The 23,593-nt window shown below is 46.6% G+C and overlaps 1 pseudogene; it reads right to left on the bottom strand.

Moving 5' to 3' along the window:
• Positions 1-219: 219 nt before the first annotated feature.
• Positions 220-8,336, bottom strand: LOC119436770 (tubulin alpha-1C chain-like; annotated as a pseudogene).
• Positions 8,337-23,593: the final 15,257 nt, after the last annotated feature.

The following is a 23,593-nucleotide window of genomic DNA, read 5'->3' as shown; positions in this document are numbered from 1 at the left end:
CATGCGCGACGGAATGAAGCGTTGCGTCGAGCAGTCAAGGGCACGGAAAAGAGTATTAAACGAAGTTATTGCGTCAGATAGTTAAAGTCCAGCGCTTACTGCACCTGTAAAGGAACAACTTTTCACCAGAACGTTAGACGGCGTCTTGGAACCTCCAATCAGAGGGACCTAAATAAGGTACTAGTTTTCAGTCGAATGTTCGAAGAACTGAAGAGGCAGTGCAACGATCAAATCTTTTATTTTGAAATTTACCGCAAACCGCAATTTTGAGTTTGCTTAGGTGAAGAGTCCCTCGTTCTTGCCGAGGGAATGCAGCGCTCGGCCTAGTACTCCTCGCCGTCGTCGGCGCCCTCGTTTGAGTCCATGCCAACCTCCTCATAGTCCTTCTCGAGGGCGGCCATGTCCTCACGGGCCTCGGAGAACTCGCCCTCCTCCATGCCTTCGCCCACGTACCAGTGGACGAAGGCGCGCTTGGCGTACATGAGGTCAAACTTGTGGTCCAGTCGCGCCCAGGCCTCGGCGATGGCGGTCGTGTTGGACAGCATGCAGACGGCACGCGGAACCTTGGCCAAGTCTCCGCCGGGCACCACGGTAGGTGGCTGGTAGTTGATGCCCACCTTGAATCCTGTGGGACACCAGTCCACAAATTGGATGGTGCGCTTGGTCTTGATGGCCGCGATGGCAGCGTTGACGTCCTTAGGTCACCACATCGCCTCGGTACAGCATACAGCAGGCCATGTACTTGCCGTGGCGCGGATCGCACTTGACCATCTGGTTGGCCGGCTCGAAACATGCGTTGGTGATCTCGGCCACGGTGAGCTGCTCATGGTAAGCCTTCTCGGAGGAGATGACGGGAGCATATGTCACCAGCGGGAAGTGGATCCTGCGTCCAGAAAGGTAAGCGAATTGTAACAATATGCTGCTGAAAACAAAAATCAAGGAGGAAAGGGTGAGGGGCGGGCACAATGATATGAATTTTGGCTAAACGTTCCCAGAAGGTGGCGTCGCCTCCGACGACGACATCTTACGCTGCAGGATTCGACAGCATCAGTATGATGAAATGACCGTAAAGGCACCGTACTGTAGAGATTGTCGCATTGTACGCACACTATTCTACAAGATTTATACGCTGTGCGAGTGCGGAGTAGTAGTTCCTAAACTCTAAGATGCCAGTGGTTTTAATACAGACGTGGGAAAGAAAGTAAAGAAACGGTGTAACGAACCTAGGATAAGGTACCAAGTTGGTCTGGAACTCGGTCAAGTCAACGTTGAGGGCGCCATCGAAGCGGAGGGAAGCTGTGATGGAGGAGACGATCTGACTAATGAGCCGGTTCAGGTTGGTGTATGTGGGACGGTCGATATCCAAATTGCGCCGGCAGATGTCGTAGATGGCCTCGTTGTCAACCATGAAGGCGCAGTCGGAGTGCTCCAGGGTCGTGTGCGTGGTCAAGATGGAGTTGTACGGTTCAACAACAGCAGTCGAGACCTGCGCATGTTCAATATCGGAGTGTTGCAGTCCAAATGTCATTGTCACGTTAGAAATGCTACTACAAGGAGAGTGAATTATGCATACAAAGCGCAGAATGAAGCGACAAACAGTAATTTTTGCCGGTAAATAGTAAACTTTCCATTCTACGCGTAATATAAAGACCTCCACCCGATTCTGAACGGAAACATCACAAAACACACTGAGAAGAAATAAAGACGACTTCGCTTGACTGCGTTCAATGTTATTCGTTGACCCAACGAGAAGAAATTTGCGCCTTCCACTGACGAGACTTTCCTTGGCTCGTTGTGTAGATTATGGAAAGTTAGCAACATGTTCCGAAAGGTTTAGCGCTTATTATGCACACATTATTCTAGTGGGATATTTGATGGTTAACAAAGATGCACATTCGGCTAACTTTTTAATCTGCAGCTGATTGATACTGCTGGCAAATTCATCTTTCGGCTCCTTGGTGTTTACATAATGCACGTCACCTTTGGTGACTAGGCCCCATTTGGGAAAGGCTGTTAGAGTAGGCGCGAATGCACACCTGGGGCGCTGGGTAGATGGAGAACTCGAGCTTGGACTTCTTCCCGTAGTCGACCGAAAGGCGCTCCATGAGAAGCGACGTGAATCCAGAGCCAGTGCCGCCGCCAAAGCTGTGGAACACGAGGAAGCCCTGTAGACCTGTGCACTGGTCGGCCAGCTTCCGGATGCGGTCAAGCACTAGGTCAACAATCTCCTTGCCGATGGTGTAATGGCCACGCGCGTAGTTGTTCGCAGCGTCCTCCTTGCCAGAGATTAACTGCTCCGGGTGGTAGAGCTGCCTGTAGGCGCCAGAGCGCACCTCGTCGACAACGGTCGGCTCGAGATCGACGAATACGGCTCGCGGGACATGACGGCCAGCGCCGGTTTCGGCGAAAAAAGTGTTGAAAGAATCGTCGATCCCGCCCGACACCTTGTCGCTGGGCATCTGGCCATCCTGCTGGATGCCATGCTCCAGGCAGTAGAGTTCCCAGCATGCGTTGCCAATCTGCACGCCGGCCTGGCCAATGTGGACGCTGATGCACTCCCTCTGCGAAATAAATACAACACCAAACACACTAAGAGGCTGAATGAGCGCGAGCGAGAAAAATCAAGTCGACTCAATGAACCCCTCTTTTGTCCGCACGGTTTCAATGACGTGTATAGGATATGACCATTAGCTTATGTAAAAAAAAAAAAGTGTCAAAATCTAATACGTTGCAGGTAAGGAGGTCTGATGTCCATGGGTGTGAGTTACGTGAAAAGGCAAAGAGGGGCAACAAAGATTATTGGGTTTAGTTAGGTCTCCAAAGCAACACCGGGGCTTTGAGAGACGTCCGTAGTTGGGGGCTCTGGATTAATTTTGACTACTGGGGGTCTGTCAAGGTGCACCCAAAGTATACTCTACACGATCGTTTCCGCATTCCACCTCCATCCGTATGCGGCTGCCGCGGCTGGAAAGTCGAACCATGCACACGACTATCATGCAATTCATGCACACGACTATCAAAGCCGTATAACGTGTCGATCAGTTAGGTGGCTCATGTGTGTAGTAAAGAAAAAAAAAATAGTTGCGGGAGCTGCTAAGACAAACTGGCGGAAGCCTCCCTTGCACTACTGTATGTATGCTGGCTCTTCTCTCGATCGACTGTCACACAAAGCCGTGCGCGATGCGCACGTGTACGCTTCACAGTACATGCATCTTCTACTGCGAAGCGTGTACGTACACATCGTACCGTCCTCATTCGTCTTCACGTCATAATCTCTGTTGCTCCCCTCAACCCTATCCCCAGGTTGGAGTAGCATGCCAGAAGCACTTCACTCAGGCCGACCTCTCCACCTTTCTGCCATTAAAGCTCCTTTCTCTCTCTCTCTCTCTCCCTGTGCTCGATGTCGCCATCCTGCTTTCTACATGCACTCAGGAGTACAGCTGCTTGTACTTCTCTTTTTCTTGTTTCACTTCGCGCCCTAGGGCTCGTATTTTGTAATGATTCTTTTCCTCCGATTATATTTATTTATCCGTTCCGCCGATTGGACGGTCTTAGCGGTTGCAGGGGGTGGCTTCGTACAAGCCAAGGACAAAAAGAATGAAAAACGGAAATCGTCAGAAAGTGCGATCGCTGGCTTCGTTTGACTTCCTTCGCTCTTGATTTATGGTTGTCCACTCAATCACGCGGCCGCTTCGCAATACATTGTATCGTAATGCAGTTTGCCGATCCTGACGGCGTATACCCGGAATGCCAGTTTCCGAGTTCGGCGCAGGTCTAAGCGGCTAAGACCAATGCTTATATTCACACTTATTTAATTATGACGCCTGCTATTTCCACGACGCGACTATTTCTTGTTTCACCTTCAGCCTTCGACGCCGGGGCAGCACCGTTAGAGACTGGTCGTAAAGGTTCGTTCGGAAAGGAAACGAACTTAACGCAGCTTGGCTGTGCGAACGAAAATGTAAAGTAACCAGCTAGGAGATCCTTACCCGGCATTAGAGAGTGTTTACGTAAGAAATAATGAGACACGATGTAATACGTGAAATTTCAATTCTTGTTGACTTCAAGAAGTGTACAAGATGCCGTGAATAAGTAATCGCTGCGAGGAAGAAGCCCTTCTAGAAAAAGAAACATTACTCATACTATAGCGAAATACAACCAACGACAGCTGGTATTGGTACAGTGGTGATAGGTCAACCTTACGTTTTCGAAAATGTGGCCCAAAATCAGCTATAAACCTGTATTAGTTCCCAAAGAATATCGACCTAGCAAATTGTCGAACAAAGCTAGCAAACGTACCTAGCTAATGAAGTTCCTCCGTCGCGCTCGACGTAAAGCCAGTCTGGAGATTATCCAGATCGGCTTTAAGATATGCTGCATATCCAACGCACTCGATGGCACCGACGACCACGACCCACAAAGCAACCAACGAGGACGACTTTTCTCGCAGTTCCTACGAAGATGCAGCTTGTGGTATCGAATAGCGAGATTTAGTAGGTGAGCTTGCGATAAATAAAGGTACGTCATGTTCAAAGGGCTTCGTTTTACTAAAAAGATATGGCTCGACCTATATTTGAAATATTTTTTATTTCTCGGCGAGTTCAATATATAGGGCGCGACTTATATTCGTGTTCGAGCTATCTTCGAGTAAATACGGTAGTATTTCGCAAGTCAACGAAACAGGACATGTGCCATAGGAAATCAACGTTCATGTACTAACAGAATGAACCAGTTGAGTGATTAATTCTTGTACCTTGGCCGTGCCCATACAGAGAACGAAAAGGAAGACAGAAAAGAATTAAAAAAAAAGTCGGGAAGTTAACAGCGTAACGGCGTGCGATTGCGGCGAGCCATAACATTTCATGCCTAGACCGAGTTAACTTTACAGCCTACGCCTCTCACGACTGTTGGCGATAGGCAAAGCCAATCGTTTAGTGCTGTTCTTGTGGGTAGAGAAGCTGCCCACATCTGTATGAGATCGTGCCGAGGAGTAAGAACGGCCCCTTCGAGAAGGCAAGAACTTAATAGAGGAGCGCACGCTTTCTTCGTTCACGGAGAGCCAAGTAAAACCGGTAAAGGTGCGGGCCGTGCTTGGTCCACGACCTTCACCTATAAAAGCGCGTATACATAAGCGGCAGCTTCCAAAGCGGGATGAGCAAAAACGGATAATGGCGAACTATATCCTATATCATAGACGGTCTAAGTGACTATAGCGACTTCCAAAAGTCTACAAAGCTGCGCGGATCGGTGCCAGTTCGCTCTTATCAGACTCGTTCATTCCGGTACCAGTACTATCCCGTGCAGGGATCACAAGGTGTTTTCGACTTACGCGTACAGAAAACAGACATCTTTGATTCGTGGGGCCGAAATTCTGTCAATCACGGCGACCCACGCTCTGTTCTGCGCTCCGGACAAAAACCAGCTGAGCCAGGAACTATCACGGAGTTTGCTTGCCGGACACTACATAGGTGGAGGGAGGGGGGGTATGCACCGAACTCACTCCGCGACGCGGCGCCATATTGCCGGTCAGCCGCGCCATATCGCCGGTCGTGTCATTCGCGCAGCGTCGGAGAAACACCGATACAGAAACATCATATATATTGCCTGAACTACTGACGCCGATCGTTGAAGCCGCTGTGCTGATAATAGCAGCTGAACTAGCTGATACATCAGCATGCACGCTGTATTGTTTCGCGCGTGGTGCCGTGGGTTCTTGTTTATTTAGCTGAATATCTGGCTGTGCGTCAACAGGGCGGCGTTACGGTGAACTGTGCTGTGTTTGGCTGCATCAGCGACACGAGAAAGAAAGCCGGTGATCAGAATGTGGCTCAGCTGAGCTTCTTCTCGGTATCTAAGGTGACCCAGCATCAGTGCCAGAAGACCGCAGAGCTAACAGCGCGGAGAAGGGTGGAGTGGTTCACGGACCACACTGCGACACACGGCAAGATCTGCAGTAAACACATCGTTTTTGGTGAAGCAACGCGAACGCTACTTCGCAGGAAGTGGACGCAGCGCACAGGGGACTCCGTAATGTCGGCAGTTATGTTTGGAAGTTAAGTACTAAACATTAGAGTTAACTCTGCTGAACACATGCCCGGCATCTTGCGCTAATTTGAGATGTACAAGAACGCCGTTTGAAAACAGCCGCTGGCAACTGCAGCAGCCTTCCCGAGAATCGCAATATTCGGTCACCATGGTGACCACTCGTCAGATAATTGTGACCTTACATTGACTTCTAAGCTTTCAGTTGCTCGCGTGACACAAAACATGTTCTATTTACAAGATAGTCTTTAACGCAGCGAGATCGACGCGAGGCAGTATATTGTATAGTCCAACATCGTGCTGAACCTTACATGAGTTAGAGCGAGTCAGTACAGGCGCACTTTTTTTTTCCAGAGTGTAATTTTTTTGTTGTTGTACAAACCCGCTTGTGTACATAGCAAACAACGCAAGAATCACTTGCCAGAACAAGCAGACGCTTTGTAAGGACGGCGCGTGTGTTTTGGCAGCAGCTTACAGGCGAACGCATGAAATCGCGACCGGCAATATGGCGACCGCGGACGACGCTAGCGCTCCTCACGGATGACGTCAGTCCATATACCCTCTGTAGTCCTCTTTGAAATGTTTGTGCATGTGATTCAAGAGAGTTGGACCTAGAGGTACACAAAATGTGGCGCTTGCAAATGAATGCACTCCGTAAACATTTCTCGAAAGCCACTCGCGGCAGAAAACACTCCCCACTCTTGAATGAAAACTGTGGTTTCGCTGACAATGAAAGGTCGCCTCCGCTAATCTGCCATATAGATCGTGGATTGCAATGGCACCTACGGAACACTGGTAGAAGTGCTTCATGAAGAAAACGTTGCTAGAGTATGCCGCGCGTTGAAAAAGAGCTGCACGCTCTTTTTTCTATAGCTGGAACTCTTTCGACTAAAAAACAATACGGAGACCGCTCGTGCGCTGAGAAATTCTAGCGCTTTATAGAGAATAAAAGTAAAAGGAGTTTCTGGCTCAAGTCCGACACGCTTATTCATCAGCTGCGGTAGCACGCCGTTCCGCAGGCAACTAACGTAGTTATACGCTTGTTCTTTTTTACCAGTAAGCATGATTTAGTGTACGCCTCAGAGTGTACATGCTAAGTGGTTTCTTCGGCTCCCACAGAGAAAGAAAACTTGCAGTTTCAGGATTTTCGCTAGAAAGACAATATGGGCACTCGTACTGAGGGCGAGATGCGCGCTCATACGACTCACGTCACACGGGCAATAAAAAGAAAAAAATTGCAGAAATGCGACTAGTCGATATGGAGATATGGAGGCCACCACTTGGAGCGGCAATGATAACGACGGGATAGGTACAGAATATCGGCAATGTTGTAATGGTTGGAGATCAGCGCTGCGCACCTATGCGCGCTGCAGTAGACGCGCTTATCTTTTACACACACGCGGCGTGTAGTCTAAGGCCGTAAAGATAGCGCTTCGCGAGCCCGCCATTTCACTCTTAAATATGGAAGCTAATGCCCGACAAAGCGAGTTAGCGTTGTCAGGCGTTTTCAATCAGTGCAAAACGTAACCTGTCCCTCTAGAACACAGCTCCATTGTCGCCCAAATACAGAGAGAGAGAGAGAGAGAGAGAGAGAGAGAGAGAGAGAGAGAGAGAGGTGTATGCCTGCGCTTCGGTTGCGATGCAGCCGGCTATAGAATTGAGATAGTCAAGGGACAGCCTCACATGACTATAGGTGGGCGAGACGGTCCCTTTTCTTCTCGCTAAAACTGGAGGTTGCTCCCGCGTTCAGCATCACATGATCCTCGCATCTTGCGGCTGTGCCAAGTTACCCCGAGAAGGAAACCATGGCTCAGGCGCAGGATGACAGCTAGTGCTGCCCATCCCGAATACGAATCAGTGCTAGCGGTGTAGAAAAGAGCGTTGCTCGAAAATTTTATCACGTCTGCCTCTTTCGTGGCAGAGAAATAAAGCAGCGGTATAGGGCGGAAAGGCACAGCTCAAGAAGTAAGGCCCGCTGCCGCCCCACCCCGTGTTGCCAAGAAAAGAGACAACGGAAATTTCGCGCGCCACGGTATACAGATGCGCCCCCCACCAGCCCCTACGGCGATCCCGGCGCCTCCAGCGGGGAAAGGATCGCGCGCGCCGCAGCGAGGACTCACCATGTCTGGTGGTGGAAGAACGGTTCTTCTTACTCCGCACTGAACTACAACGCGCTCGCAGCGGACGTAAGGATGTAAGTGGCGCGTCGCGCCGCCGACGCTCCCCTTTATAGACGCGGCGGCCCACGGTCACGTGGAGGGGCGGCACAAACCGGCTCCCTTTTGCCCAAGAAGGAGCGATAAGGCCGCGTCGGCGGCGCGCCCGGCAGCGTGCATCTGCTGGGCTGCCTCAATGAGAGCCCCGGCGCCCCGGCGTCCCGGCGCCCCGGGTTCAGACAGCGCTTGCAGCCGAGCGAAAAATAGCATTGCCCGAGACGTGGCAAAAGATGAACTGCTGCGAACTCGGCTGCGATATGCGACAGGAAACGAATTATGGTTTGTTACCCAAACCTTTGTTCTATTGTGTATGTCTGAAATATATATATATATATATATATATATATATATATATATATTTGGACTGTACTTCTATGAATCAATAGACACAATGAAAAAAATACATAAATAAATAAATCGAATAGAATCAATGTTTATTCGAACGACGGGCCTGTGCCTGTGATCGCGTCTCTTTAACAAATATGGGCTGTTTTCCCATACGTGGGGACAATTATCTCTAAGAATTTTTCATGATAAGCAGCAATAAGGCAGCTGAAGCTTAGAAAAGCTTGTCCTGCAAAGAATGGTTATAAGAAGATAGAGAGGAACTTTAATGAACGAAAGGTGGATAGGTCGACCTGTCACCTGAGTGATGTGACTGTGGACTGCTACTACATGGCTTGCAAGGTTAATTGCTACAACTGTCACTGAGCCAAGCATTTAACTGCTTCCGCGCAACATCGGACTAAGCAACCAAAATAAGGCAGCAGGCAGGGTGAGTGAAGCAACCCGAGGGGAGAAAACAAAAAAACTGGAAGACTCCAGTGCGTCTTTGATTCCATTAACTGAATTACTGCGAACGTCATTTATGAGACACAACTTTTTTCATGATATTATGAATAAATAAATAAATTTGTTTATTTATAATGGATAGGACACGTTGTCAACAAGCAAAATATATTGCTGGCTTCTCCACAACGTTAAATTGTTCAAAAATAAGGATGATGTTTGGTGAAGTGCAATATTTCGACTATGTAATAGTTCGCCGCCGAATGTGGGAAGCCAATTGCAAGTACAAAAATATGTGAGCGGATTGCGGGGGGGGGGGGGGGGGGTGACAAACGTAATTTAATACATTTAACATTCCTCATACCATGACTACAGAAAACATTCTAGTGTTCACAGGCATTTCTGAGACACTTCACAGATAGTCAGTGTAAGGTAATTGCTTGAGGCTGTTAATATTTAATGTAGGAGCTATTGGTATTTACCAGACAAGTACAAGATACTAAAAAAAAAAGTATCTATGATGAGATACTAAATGCTACGCAAGAAGTTTACTCAGTAGAGTACTAAATACCCAAATTTTAAAAGTATCCGTCATAGAACAGAATATATATAATGAGAAAAGTATTTTGTTACGTCCAAAAATACAAAACAATGCTCAAACAAAACAAAGTAGCGTATCACTGAAGCGTTTTATTCCGCTAAACAACACAAAGGGCACAACAACACAAACAACACAAATAAAAAAATAACTTTTCATCAGCCTCGGAAAGAGCTGCTTTTCAAAATGCAGTAGACAGCCTACCCCTCTTCTTATTGAAGATATCGCCGGCGACACTGAAAAAGCGCTGTACAGATGGGGTCGACAGCACAACAGCGTTGTGCTTGAGATTAAAATCTAAGAAATAATGATGTCAAATTGATGTGAATAATGATGTCAAATCTTGGTCCCCACTGTCATACTCAATGTGGGCACGCGGTTATCGCACAGCTGCAGTTTCATTGTCGTCCGCCAGCGAGTTGTGGAAGTGGAACAGAGCATTTATTACTTTTCTATTCTCTCATCTTTGGCAGCTGAGAATGGCAATGAAGTTATCTGCTGAGTCGCAGTTCCAGAGGTCAGAGAAAGGTTCAGTTGACGAAACAGCTGCCCCTTCGCGTTTTGCGCGCGATGGCCGCTCTTCACTTTATCGCGCTTGAAATGTGAATGAAAAAGCACAGTAGGCCGGTAGTCACTGCCAAGGCATTCGATTTCTAGAGCCCACAAAATGCTGGTTGCTGTGTCAGATGTCCAGAGCGCGACGTCTGTGCACTCTTCATACGATGGTTCGTGAAAGAATCTCGTCGACCCGTCGTTTAGGACGCGAAGTCCATAATGGTCAAATATAGAATCGAACAGTCTCTTCATGGCATCACAGTTAGTTGCTCCTCAGAGTGTGATTGGGGCTGAAACTGCCACACGCAGTTGTCCGCATGGGCATTGAATTTAAGAGCTAAGTATAGGAGTTACAACTTGCTCCTTGGGCTCCCTGTAGACACTTTAAGCGTTGAAAGCCCTTCTAAACTGTACCTTGCACTATTCGTGCGTTCTTGTATTTTGCCCGTATTCGAGGAGCTCAGAGGCCAAAGATTCTATTAGACAACAAATGTCATCCTTACGAGCAGAAAAGATTCCGCGACTTGGCCAATTTTCCAGACGAGATGAGTTCTAGGCAGCATAAAGGTTAGTCTAAAACGAGAAAGAACACGAGCTTGAAAATAATGTAAATTTTGGTTGCTGCAAGAGCCTGCGAAAGCCTCCCATAGTTTTTTTTTTTTGGCCATTTACATTTCACCGTCACACATGGACCTTTTCAAGGAGATTGTTCATAGCTACCTGAATTGCCCCCTGTGATACGTGGCTTTGGCAAAATCGACTCCATGTTCAGCGGAGCTCGAACTTCTAGCAATGAAGCTTCTGGTAAAAATTTGTGTACTGTGTATTGTCGCGTTGTCCTGACGGCGTCGAATAATACACTATCAAAACCGCGACTTCAAAACGTTAACTTCTTATTGGGCGAACCTGTTCCCAGAAAAGCGAGTAACATTCAAGCACAACAAAGGCGGCGAGCACAGTCGTTGGTCGTCGAAAATCTGATCTGCGGGTCAAGCGCGTTGACCTTTATACAGTACTCGTCGAACGTTCCATCGTAATCGCTGAGGCCCGCGTGCCTTCCAGAAAGTACTGCACAATTCGTGTCGCGCATACAATCTGATTACACAAAAGTTCGGCGAGACCATACACAACAGATAGAATCAACGATAAGATTCGAGTAAGTTCCAAATCATGCAGGCGCGTCTTACGCTGAGCGATAACATTAAGTTAGCGGGTGAAACGCAGACCCAGGAAAAAGGACAAATAAGTTCACGTGTCAGTATCGCTTGCTTCGTGGCTGTAAACAAAATAGTTGAATAGTTATATATATATATATATATATATATATATATATATATAGTGTTGTACTCATGTCACTGAGAGTATATGTAACACTGTCGTGCAGAAGTACAATATTAAGAGTTTATATTGCAGCTTTCGCAGATCTCCCTGAATAGGGATAATTATGAGACGTTCATGAAAGAAATCACTTGATAAGAGTCATAACGAGTCTGTAACTGAAGCCATAGCGCACTTAAGTGGAGCCACTTAAGTGCGGTATGGCTTCAGCGGATAATTCCTCTCGGTCACAGGACTGTGACCGAGAGGAATTATCCACTGAAGTTTCTTCCGGTCAATATCCCTATTTAGAATGCGCTGTGTTTATGAGCTCGTAATTTTACCATGACCCTGAAAGACCTATAAACTAGGAAAGGCAGTGGGCTAAACAGCTGAGGAATATTTATCACTTGCTTTAATGACATAGCGAGTTGAGCAAGTAAAATCTAAATTTGCCTTGAAAAAAAAATGAAAACGAGGACCTGAATATTCACGTAGATTTTTTCAATTATGTAAGTTTAACGAAGATGCTGGCGCGTTTAGGTAGCGCGAGCTACTCCAAAACGCATTACAAAAAATGATAAATATCTGCGTGCTTCGCTGCAAATGATGTGTAAGAGCGTGTAAGCTTGGCGACACTACGTCAGTAGATGGCATGACGCCAGTGTCGGCCTCATAGCAATGCCGTAGTAGTATAGTTTATGAATTTATGACGAATTTATGTTTCTTGAAATTTAAATTAAAAAATTTGGCGTCTGTTTTACATGGGTGTCGTAAAGCTGCACATTTTTTTATTCGAAAAACTTGTCTCGTCGACGCACATAGCATCGAATCAGGCTTATATGCATTGGAGCGTCTGACTGCTTTTTTTTTGTTATTGTAATATCTCCGGGATCGACCCTCATTTTTAGACTGCACATACACCCGGGAACGGCTGGACTGTGCGAAGTGCCCGAGCATGGTTCACGGAATGACCGGGAGCAATAGGAGAATTCAACGACGACGTGCAGCGCGGAGTTGACCCCCGTGATGTTGAAAAGGAATCAAAATCAACAACGCCGCTTTAAAAGGAAGCAAGCACCAATCACCAAGGGCAACGGTGTCTATGAGGAGAGAGAGGAGAAAGGAGAGGGAGAGAGAGAGAAAAAGGTAAAGGAAAGACAGGGAGGTTAACCAGAGGTTCTCTCCGGTTGGCTACCCTGTACCGGGGGAGGGGTAAAGGGATGCGAAAGGAGAGAGAGAGAAAAATAAGTGAAAATAAAGAATAAACAAAAAGGAAGGAAACAAGAAAATCACACACGCTCACAAAACAGAACTGTTTCTGTGGGCACTGTCATGAAGTCCGCGAAGGCGTTCTCGTGTTGCATTGTCTGAACGTTCCGTCCTAAGTAACACAATGCAGAGTCACAATTTGTCACTGAGTCCGGTGTCTTTCAAGTAACGCAGCAGTGCCTTCAGGGCGGCTCGCGCCGTTGTTTGTGTAGGCCAGTTTCCAAGGATGTTCTTTTCTGTTATTGGGCGTTTGTCCAGTTGATCTATTGTCGCTGAGAGAGCTGCTCTCTGCGGGTTGAAACGAGGGCACTCACAAAGAAGGTGTGCGATTGTTTCGTTACACCCGCAGGATTCACAAAGTGGGCTATTGGCCATTCCGATACGAAAGGAGTACGCATTTGAAAATGCTACTCCAAGCCATAGACGGATTAGAAGTGTGCAGTCCCGTCGTGGAAGGTCGAATGGAATACGAAGCTGTGAATCCTGCGGGTGTAACGAAACAATCGCACACCTTCTTTGTGAGTGCCCTCGTTTCAACCCGCAGAGAGCAGCTCTCTCAGCGACAATAGATCAACTGGACAAACGCCCAATAACAGAAAAGAACATCCTTGGTAACTGGCCTACACAAACAACGGCGCGAGCCACCCTGAAGGCACTGCTGCGTTACTTGAAAGACACCGGACTCAGTGACAAATTGTGACTCTGCATTGTGAAAAGCATTGAGAGAGGCTACCATGTTAATTTTATCAGTTGTTTGTTTCCTCACCATGAGAACAAAAATATTAACTTCATACTTTCTACCAGACAGCCTTAAAATTGATATTACTGAATAGTATTCATTTAAAAAAGTATCTCATTCTTAATTCACAAAATTCCATTTATATATTTTTTTATTTTTTATTTTCTACTACCCGATTCATGGCCGATCCCTCGCAGCGGGTTGAGGCACCAAACCAAACCCAATACGCGGAGACAGGTCGGCCGTTAGAACAAAGCAAGGCGGCTGGGACGCAGGGGTTCGAGGTTGACGGGCGCTTGGACCCGGTCTCACGAGAGCTTTACCTAGCCGGCGCTGATCTTCCCGACGGGTTGGCGACTTCTCGTAGCAGGCGGCGGTCTGTGCCACCTTGGCGGCTCTCCAGAAGCTGGGCGACGAGACGCGGAAGAGCGGGGTGCCGATTCCTTGAACCGAACAACTTCCACTCGATCACAGCGTGCTTTCTGGAAAAGCTGAGAACGTCGGACTGCAACTGCTTCCTGAAGGAAAGATCAAGCCCATCTTCGTATCGGCCTCATGGAACTGGCTGCTGACCTTCGATCGCTGCATCAATCTGCGGGTGCCTTCTTGAATTTGACTTCTCCCCACAGACCATCACCACAACGGTGAATTCTTTATTTGGTCATGATCGTAGTTGGTTTCTTTGGTTTAGAGCGAGTTAGTTCATTGACTCTCCGTTGCTTCGGTACTTTGTTACAATGCCTCATGCTGTAACGATCTTTGTGTATTTTATTACTGATTGTAAGTCTAATTAGTGTGATCTTTTAAATTGAGTGTCGTTTTCTCTCATTGATAAAGTCATCTTGCGGGAGTTTACAGCCAGTCTTGTCATCATTCACAGCGAGGCAACACCTCGAATACTTTTTCTATTATTCCTAAACGAACCTATCACAACAACAGCGCTCATTTTTTAAACTACCCTACGCTCGGGAACGGTCCAAATTTTGAGACTGCACTATCTTCGGGATCAATCCACAGTTTTAGCCACGCAACCTTCATTGGAAGTAGTGATTAACAGGATACAGAGACTCCTTCCATTAGTAGCGATGAAGTTAGAATGGCCTTGCAAGACATGCCCCGCGAGAAAGCGGCAGGAGAAGATGAAATAACAGTCGATATAATCGAAGATGGTGGATATATTATGTTTGAAAACCTTGCGGCCCTTTATACACAATGCCTCAAGACTTGAAGTGTACCAGAGAGCTGGAGGACTGCCAACATTATATTAATCGATAAGAAGGGACACGTTGAAGATTTGAAGAATTATGGGCCCATTAGCTTGCTTTCAGTATTGCATAAAATACTCACCGAGATAATTTCCAATCGAATCAGGGCAACACCTGAATTCAATCAACCAAGAGGAGAGGCTGGCTTCAGGAAGAGATATTCTACATTGGATCACGTCCATGCCAACAATCAGGTAATTGAGAAATTTGCATAGTACAATCAACCTCTCTATATGGCTTTCATAGGTTATGAAAAGGCATTTGAATCAGTAGAGATACCAGCAGTCCTGGATGCATTGCGTAATCAAGGAGTACAGGAGGCATACGTGAATATCTTGGGAAATATACACAAAGGCTCCACAGATACCTTAACTCACCAGAAGAAAAGTGGAAAGAAATACCTATCAAGAGAGGGGTCAGGCAAGGAGACACAATCTCCCCAATGCCATTCACTGCAGCCTATAGAACTTAGTTTAATTTAAATTAAATGCATGCGTGTTACATGCCAAAACCGCAATCTAATTATGAGGCACACCGTAGCTGGGGGCTCTGGATTCATTTTGACCACCTGGGGTTCTTTTATGTGCACCCAGTCGATGGTACACGAATGTTAGCGCATCGGAATGTTGCCGCCGGGGTCGAACCCCCGACCTAGTGCTCAGCAGCGCAACGCCATAGCAGCTTATCCCACGGATCTTTCCGCATACAAATACAAGATAATAATGGCGTCAGTATTCTCTCACTTAATGTCTCGAAGGAGGCGAATTACCTATGTCGAAGTTCTGGTGATATGCGTGCGCGGCAGATTTTGCTTTGGCCTTGCATTCTTTCCTGCCCACAGCTGCTCAGCTTCAGTAAACCTCACTTGTAAGCGAAGCGTCTTTCTTGTCTGTATGATTTTATTCCGTAAAAATTTTTACAGCTGTAATTCATGGGGTGTTATTTGGCAAGATCATTTTGCTTTGGGATATAAAGAGTGTATATGTTACAGCGCCATTAATGCACGGGTATCAAAAGCGTATGCATTTTACGCATGATTCCCTCGACTGATATTTGTATATTGGGTATTGTCAGCATCCAAGGCAACATATTCTCCATAATTAAAAGCTTGGTAATATAGTCATTTAGCCAGCGTTCGTCCTGTGCACGTACGCATGTTTTTCACTGGCTTCATTTTCGTTTACAAATTGTCACATGGTCCCGCACAACCTCGTCAGTTTCATGTCTTTCCAAAAGGTAAGGATTTAGTGGATGTTTCTGATGTTGGATTAAAATGCGGTAGATGTGTCGACAAGTTTCAACCATTCAGATGCCTGGAAAAAGACGATGCCCTACCTAAGCAACAACCATTAGGACTGGAGGAGACACGAGGGACGCTTGAACACATTTTAAGGCACACTTTAGGAGCGACTACGGCTATAATAACCGCCGTAGTCGCTCCTCAGACGTTCGCGACAGTTGCATGCCGAATGGGGGCCGAATAAGAGTTTCTTTTTTTCATTGTTCGTCTAGCTGTTCCCTCTATGCAGCAAAGCCGGGACTTCTGCTCTATGTGCAGAGGTATGTGCAGAAATAGCGTTTCCGTAGCTGTAACGTTTTCCTATGTGATTTGACAACCCTCGCACGCCCGAACAGACTCCGCCCTGCACAACAAGTCTCAACCGTCACCGCACAAAGAGCACATAAACATGCTCATGAGGTAATCATGTGTGCTACCGAGATTGTGGAGGCATATTTTGTAAGGATTAAGTTCGTTTTAATTTTGCAATGGTTTGGACGTGGTCGTAATCATCCTGACTAACCGTCCGAAGTGACGGACGATAAAGGACAAATGCATTCGAAGGAGGGGAAAAAATGGTGCAGAATGAGGCAGCGACACTTTATCTTTAAGTAATGGTAATATGTCGTAGTTGTTATTAAACGTTAGTGCAAGGGTGGTCCGTCTTTTATGGCACATATAAATAATCATATGCGAAATAGGTTAAAAAGATGGCATGATAGAATGCTTCAAATCTGGTCGAGCGACTAGGATCATGTCAACGTACCAATTCGGCTGGGAAGATTTTAAGCCATAACGTCTGAATTTTGTTGCAGCAAATTCGCCTATACTTTAGTGCCAACGCACGCCGGTTAACTCACTTGTACGGAAGATAAGTTAACTGAGTAAGTTGAACATACCGGGTGTTTTCTTCTTTCTTTTAGATTATATAGAATGTTTTAAAAATCAGTCACAGATTGCGGAATTCTAGTCCTTGAGCTGGGTTACTCGAATAGGCGGACATTACTTGCACGAGAAATGGAAATGTCTTATCGACTAATTAACAAATTTATACTAATTAACTTTTCTAACTAACTGCATTATGACACAAAATTTACGACTAATTGCCGGTGAGTTTGCTAGGCCACTTAGAACGCATTCTCAGGATGACACCAGTTTCGAAATATGAATTCTTGAAAGTTGTGACGAAATACATCGGCGGTCGAGTTAATTTCGCTCTTCAATTCATAATCAGCGTCTTGTTAAAAACAGGAAGTGGGACAGCAGGGCATTTTGACCGCAAGTTTGACGGCGCATATATCGACACCGGTGCCATCCTTAGAATTCGTTCCAATAGGACATGATTTCCAAACTCAACAACTACAATTCGTAATTGTCAAAGTACCATAAAGTAAATAGTTGAAAACATAATTATTAAATGTTTGTTCCTTTATTAATTATGCGTTTCAATTTATTCGCAAGCAATTCTCGCCTCTTCGCGCAATCCATTTCAAGGATTAGAATATGGCTGTCTGCCACAGGCAATTAAAAAAATTGCGTTTAGCCTAAAACAATTTAAAAATAAAATAAACAATACCTGCATGACATACGGAAAATGCAAGCGTCAAAGCTTCTTCACCTCTAGTGCGTCCATGCGACGCTGCTGGCAATGCTGAAGGGATCATTGCCAGCACATGACCTCTTCCTCCATTCTGGAGGAAGAGGTCAAGAAAGTAGGCAACTAAGTACAGGGTAACTGGAAGTGTAAATAGACAACCAGGTGTCATCAAAACGAAAGTGAGAGAAACAGAGGCAGTGAATCGGATGCAAAGAATCGAAGCAATAAACACCATGTGGATTTAGAAGAATGTGAAGAAAGAAATGAGAAGGGAAAATGTGTACGATAACACAAAGGGCAGTGGCTCGCTATTTCAGGCTCGAGCTGGTTGCCTAAGGACAAAAACATACCGGCGCGAATTCTCGCAACAAGATGAGGCATGTGTGTGCTGCAGCAAAAATCCGGAGACCACTGAGCACATCCTAATGGAAAACGAAGGGATTCATTCACCCAGTGAGACCCGCAGCAGACGCGTAGCCTGGATTTTTTTTCGTGGTAGGGGGGTGGGGGGCTAACGTTCCATTATTCTCTATTACGTTTCCTATGCTTGGTGCATAATAATACATTTGTTACTTTGAGTAGGCGCTTGGTCTTCGTGAATGGGTGTACCATCATGTACTTGTCTGCGGCGGGCGATCGAAGGATATGCTCATTTGTTTATAGGCTACACGCCATGCATAAAAGGAGCAGGGCGCCGGCCGGAAAAATACCGGGGGGGGGGGGTAAGCTCACCCCCCCCCCTTCCTGGCTACGCCACTGACCCGTAGGTGACGTACGCGTTCTAGAAGTGCATGGATTTAAAGTGTACGGAAACATCAACCGATCAGCCGTCGAGATAACCAAGATATCTTTAGAGTATTGGTGAAAAAAAAAAAAAAAAAAAGCAGAGAAGAGGTAAATGCGACCGTATTCGTTACAGGCATAGGTAGCGGTACAATGTAGATAGCGGAGCTTTCAGGAAGAGAGAGAGAAAAGAAAGATTAAGGAGACGTACACAAAAATGCTAGAATGTATAGCATACCTGATGCTAGAAGACCGAGAAGAAGGCGTAAGCGAGCTGCTAGAATTGTATAGCATACCTGAATAACTCAAGCAGGCTAGGTGAATATTTGTCACTGCTCCGTTTCTAAGGGGACGCCAATAAATCATCATCATCATCATCATTGTACACAGATTGACACGAAGCCTAGTCGCATGAGTGTTACCCGCCGTGGTTGCTTAATGGTTATGGTGTTGAGCTGCTAAGCACAAGGTCGCGGGATCGAATCCCGGCCATGGCGGCCGCATTTCGATGGGGGCGAAATATAGAAAACACCCGTCTACTTAGATTTAGGTGCACGTTAAAGAACCCCATTTTGGTCAAAATTAATGCGGAGTCCCCCACTACAGCGTGCCTCATAATCAGATGGTGGTTTTGGCACGTAAACCCCATAATTTATTGATTTTAATGAGTGCTGCTGAGTTTTCGCTGGGCTGTGTCGCTCCCTCGACGCTCCTCAGGAAAGTGAGGAAAAGAGCTGGCCTCACCTCTTCGGAACCTTCTAGAACTGCATATGCAATTCTAGAAGGTCGGCTAGACGCGTCCCGAAGTCAACTAAGTAGTGCGCGTAGTGGCTTCGTTTCTTTTGCGAAAGGCTGTATCTTAAGCGCGAAATCAACGTAAGCTGTAAGTCATCGATTAATACTACGTTGTGTTACGTGCGCATTTCCGACCTCTAGAACAATTCTTCACACGCTAGTACAAAACAAGCCAATCTGTCTTTCCAGGCACGAGCCTCTAGTCGACGTTGGCTCATACTGCACAACGCAAAGGGACTCCCGCCGAGCACGGGAGCACGGCTCCGCTTCGCGTTCCATGGGGGTGGCTTGCCGCACGTCATCGGGGCTGCGGCGCGAAGGCGTCGCAGATACCTACGCCACGGGCGCGGCCCACAATCTGCTTGCTAACCCACACTCCCTCTGGCTCCCGCATGCAGCGAGGTCAGCGCCGGCGCAGCCAATGCAAAAGGATAAAGAACGGGGGCCCCCTCGAACGAACGAACGAGCGGAGGCAGCGGCCACGTCACTCTGCCATGTACTACGGCGAGCGCTCCGTCTTCAGCCTGTTTGTTTGCGTTTTTTTGTCTTCCCTCGAACGCAGCGCGGCCGCACACGCTCGGAAGAGAAGCCCACGCTCCTTCCGTGGGCAGAGCGGCAAACGCTGGCCGCCGCCGCCGCCTCCTTTTCGAACGGGGGGGAACTGGATTCGCGGCGGCCGCCAGGAATCGAGGACGGTCGGCGGCTGCGGCCGAACGGTCAGCACAAAAGAAGACACACCGTTCCGGGACGAAACGCTTCGGGGCAAAAAACTGGCGCCGATGCGAACGAACGAGTGGGGCGCAGAAACGAAACTGGACGCATTTAGTCGTCCGCGTGGCGCTCTCCGCCATCGAACATAAAGCGTAAGCGACTCGCTCGGTCGATGCGGCGCGGTCAGACGTGCGGCCTGCCCGGAAGACATCATCACGCGAGACGCTGGCGACGGCCGCGCTTTGATGTTCAAGGTCAACGACTCACGCTCGGGACAAAAAGAAAGGAAGGTTACGTGGAATCGTTTTTTTTTATTTATTTATTTTCTGTTTCCTCTTCGTTCGCGTCCTGCAGTCTTTCCAGCATTCGCCAGAACAGGCAGCGTTTTGTTAAGAAGGAATATAGGATGGGGCTGCGAGGTGGATGGCGGGCTGCCTCAAGCTCGATTCGGGGCACACCAGATGGGACAGCAGCTAACGAGCCGTAACGCCTGACTGCCATATCTGAAGGACAGAATGGGTGGCACTGGCAAGTTAAAAAGGTCAAAACGTGCAAGTATAGCCGTTTGAAACATGACACAATTTTTTGTTTATCCTTCCGTCTCTTCGAGTTTTATTATTTGCTTGTGGTCTCTTGTATCGTTTGCAGGGTCCCCGGAGATTTTTTGAAGGTGATGGCTGGTTTTCTGCTTGACTCATGGTACACTGTATGCTTACCGGATAATTCGGACCGGACAGCTTGGGCTTGTTTTTATCAGCATTTCTTTCCTTCTCTCTTTATCATAGCTCCCAGTGTTACCACGATCATTTTTTTTATTGACTTAATACACATTCGTAATGAAGTAAGGCGGATAACATTGTCCCACTTATCGCTGCAGCAGGTGGTATCGCGATGACGACATTCAACGCGGTGTCTGTAGCGTAAACCGGGTACGCTACACTACGCTGAAATCTCCCTATGTTAAGGGTTAATTTTTAAATCTTGCTGCAAAGCAGACTACCTCTAAGGTTTACGTACGGACACAGTGAAAGTAGGTAATATGGACTACCCGGAAAAGAAACGCCGTTTGCGGGTTACTTCCACTATTCCGGCTTGCCTCCGCAACCGTTGTATTCGCACCGGAGCTCTAGAAAACCACATTCGCGCTCGCTATAGCAAGGCAGCGTCGCCGGCTCTGCCGCAGGGAGAACGAATGCAATCTCCACTGTGTGTTTGCTAAGTAAGGAACAAACTTCACGCAACGCGTTTCCAAGCTTGAGAAATGACTTCCTGGCCTTTTTAATGCGCTAGAAAACATAACAGCGAGAGTCGTTTACAAGCTGATAGGTGAAAATAGTTTGCTGAAAGAATAGGGGAGTGTGACTTGAAGGTAAGCGTTAGGTGTCATCGAAAAGACTGGTATCGCTGGCCCGAAGACGACAGCGGGGTGACGACGTCGACGACGAAGGCGGCATAACGACGATCGCGTACAGCGACTGACTGCGTCGTCGCTGACCCGGCATCGTATCCTGTGTGGGGGCCTGAACGGAGCTTTCACTTCTGGCGACTTCTCCTATGCAGGCAATCGTGATGGCGATACCTGCGACGGACGCCACTAGTGCTGGAGAAAGTACCGTTACCAGACATTGCTGTAAAACGAAAATAAAACATTTATTGTAACGCAATCACGGAATCAGTTCTGGATATTATGTGCACTTGAAAGACGAAAACATTTGTTGCGTTTTATTTTGCATTCATGTATAACCACGTAAATGCGGAAGCACATAACCCTACGTACGTGCGGAAGCACATGTCAACTCGCCTCTCATTAGCTAAACATGTGCAAAATCAATCAGTACGCGTTATTGAAAGGAAGCTTCGTTAACTGTAGCATCAGTGCATTGCTTTGAGAAAGCAACATAATATCTATTAGGAAACTATTTATTACATTCTTGCTATAGTTTATTTTGCATGTCACTAAATATTCAGCGGCCATACGAGTTTAATAACAGCCCTTTTAAAGAAAGAGAATTCTGTTGAAGTTTCGTATAAGAACAGCTACTTACTACCGAAGTTTAATACTAACAACGAAAAACGACACCTGCCTTTTTGGCCATTACATTTTGAAAACGTTTACCGCCTATATTAAAGAGACATTAAACAGAAGAATTATTTGAGGTGTATCAATAAGTTTCCCTCCTGCAACACCAAAAGAAAGGCAGTTTTACCGTGAGACGATGCTGGCTTGGTAAGCCAGAAAAGATGTAAGCGCGAAACGCGGGTGGCGACGCCGCCGTCATGTTCCGGCACTAGTTCGCCATGACGTCACAGATTTTGACGGCGTCTGCTCGGGCTTTGTTAATATTTTATATCAATAAACAATTAATGAGCACATTGTATTCTTTTCAGGGCCAAAGACTGTACGAAGCAAGTTTCGATTACTTTTACTGAGCGACGACTCTAATAAGAGAATATTTACATTGAAACTCGTGACGTCACACTGACGTAGCGGCGCCGAGTTTCGGCGCGAAAGGAAGAAGAAAAAAAAAAGAAACTTTGACCTTCATTTCTACTACTTATAATCAACTTGTTACTGCGAAATTAAAAAAAAGAAATAATGGAGTTATGAAAGAATAATTTATCAGTGTAAACTGGTTTAGGGTGTTTCTATTTAGTGTCCTTTTAAAATCGCCGCAAATACCTCGCCTTCTAGAAAATTCCCGAAGCATGTTCTCTTGAATTGTTCGGTTTATTTGCTGTTTATTTCAAATGCAATGCAAATTCTTTATTGAAACTCGCCTTTGGTGCCGTGCATTATTTTTTTTCCTTATGCGTACGCAAACGTGTAATTTCTACATCGACTTTTGGTTCTTCATGCTCGCCTGCTCTTTGATTTCTTAAATTTGCTTGCTTTGATTGCGTTGCCCACTTTAAGAGCACTATTTGGCTTGCACTGTTTTTCTTTTCTGTTGCTTTACTTCCTTAAAACATTCATTTTGCCTTTTTCATCTCTTGTCTTTCAGTCTAGAGTTGCTGCTGCAATAGTCTACAAGTTTATAAAACGTCTTCCCTGAGAATTCCTCTGCTGTGGTGGTGGGGGTGGTGTGTTGCAGCTACAGGTGGGCTTAGCCTAGCGATTGAGGCCGGCAACTGCTCCGCGCGAGCGTTTCTTTCACTGTCATTAGGGTATATACCACCTGTCGAACATATCAGTGCCGCTTAGAAATGTAATTAGATGTGAAGCTTCTTTGTGGGCTAGAGCGGATCCTTCCGGAAACACAAGGTGTTGCAGACACGCATGTGGAAGGTCTTCCTCTTGTAAGTTATCAAAAGGAGCGTCTCTTTCACCAACCGCGATATAGCTAGGGCACGACCATAAAAAAGTGTTCGATGTCTCTTGTCTCATTGCACGAAGTAGAGAGCGAGGATCAGTACTTCCCGTCTTAAACGACCATGCAGAACCTGTCCTTATTAGTAGATGCAGTGGTGAGGCCTCATCTCGACGAAACCAATTGGTTGCGCAAGGCCCATGTGGCGGAATCCGAAGGCATAGAAAGTGAGCACGGATGTCGGATTTGTAGACGTCTTTCGGGACGTTATATAAATCGTACGCAATATATTAATGTGTCGCTCGTATAAATTGGATAAAATTAAAT

Source organism: Dermacentor silvarum, chromosome 1, assembly GCF_013339745.2.
Source record: "Dermacentor silvarum isolate Dsil-2018 chromosome 1, BIME_Dsil_1.4, whole genome shotgun sequence".
Lineage (NCBI taxonomy): Eukaryota > Metazoa > Arthropoda > Arachnida > Ixodida > Ixodidae > Dermacentor > Dermacentor silvarum.
The sequence above is the reverse complement of the archived record's forward strand: the minus strand, read 5'-3'. Positions and strand labels throughout refer to the sequence as shown.